We start from the raw sequence: 1,625 nt of genomic DNA on the forward strand, positions 1-1,625 counted from the left end.
TTTCTGATGGTGACTCTTATCTTAGGACTGAGTTTTAACAAGATAGCTTTTGCTGCTGCATAAAAGTTGAAGTGAAGAGGGAAAGATTGGAGGCAAAAAAAAAGTTAGGAAGCTTATGAAATAGGCTAGGTGAGAAATATCATGAGTCTAATCTACACAGATACAAAGATACTGGTAAAAGAAAAGACTCTTCTGCTTCTCCTCTACTTTTAACACTTCTGGTAGCAAATGGATAGAATTTTTCCCACACGAGCCAATTTTCTAACTCTCTGAACACCAATTAGGAGGTCTACAATTCAATTATGACACTAACTGGAATTAGCTCAGACCCCACAGGTTAAGAGCTCAGTCCCACAAGACTGTTCCCCTACTCCCACCCCCACCCCCAACACAAACACACACACACACACACAAAACCTCAGATGTCAATTACAAATCCAGGTTGTCACCTGTGACCAGCTATAAATTAGAAGTTCTCATCACGCCCTTTTCAGGATTGATCATTTGCTAAAATTGCTCATAGAATTTAACAAAATAATTTACTTAGATTATCAGTTTATTATAAAAGGATATAACTCAAGAATGGCCAGATGGAAGAGATACACAGGGCAAGGTATGAGAGAAGAGATGTGGAACTTTCATGCCATCCCAGCACCTCCATGAGTTCACCAACCCAGAAACTCTCCTAACGCCTTTGGTTAGTATTTTTATGGAGGCTTCATTACTTAGGCATGATTCATTGAACCATTGGCCATTGGCGCTTAACTCGACCTGCAGCCCCTCTCCCCTCCCTGGAGGTCGGATGTTGGGGATGAAAGTTCCAACCCTCTCATCACTTGGTTGGTGCCTCTGACAATTAGGCCCTATCTTCCTAGAGTCATCTCATTAGCATAAACTCAGGTGGGGTTGAAAGAAGCTTATTAGGAAGAACAAAACACTCCTCTCATTCCTTTAACTCAAGAAATTACTAGAGCTTTAGCAGCTGTGTGCCAGTAACTGGGGACAAAAACAAAAAGATAAATTTCTTACAAATCATAATATCACAGATGGGATTGGAGTGGAGTAAACCGTGGACATATAACCCACACTTGGTTGGCAACTTACTGAACTGCCTGATTTGTCACAAGTTGTACTGGAAAGGTCATGATTCCGGACCTGATGTTTTTTCACTACTCTCACTCCGACTTCATCTTTCTCTATTCTACATATCTCTCTGAGCCATGTAGAATTTGTGTTAAAAGGAACAGTGAGCACGTTTCCTGACATCTATTACATTAGAGAGGAGGGATGGAAAACAACTGCATAATTACCATTGCACAAACACAATTGGAACTGATTTTTCCACCCTCAGATTGGCTCTTGGTTCCCCCAGTGACATTTGCAGACCTTCATTACAAGTGAAGAACCTTGGTAACCATGTCACACATGTTCTCATGGTCTGAAACATATTCATTTAATGAGATGATGACCTTTATTTATCTACAAAATGTGACACCATTAGCTGTTAACCAAACATACAGATAAGGGTTGAAACAATGACCTGGGACTTTAAATCTCAGAATTTAGATGTTTTTCTAAACAACATCTGGGCAAGATTTATAGAAATTTCCTATATTATTAGGAAT

This window comes from Pteropus vampyrus, unplaced genomic scaffold (genome assembly GCF_000151845.1).
Source record: "Pteropus vampyrus isolate Shadow unplaced genomic scaffold, Pvam_2.0 Scaffold11, whole genome shotgun sequence".
Classification (NCBI taxonomy): domain Eukaryota; kingdom Metazoa; phylum Chordata; class Mammalia; order Chiroptera; family Pteropodidae; genus Pteropus; species Pteropus vampyrus.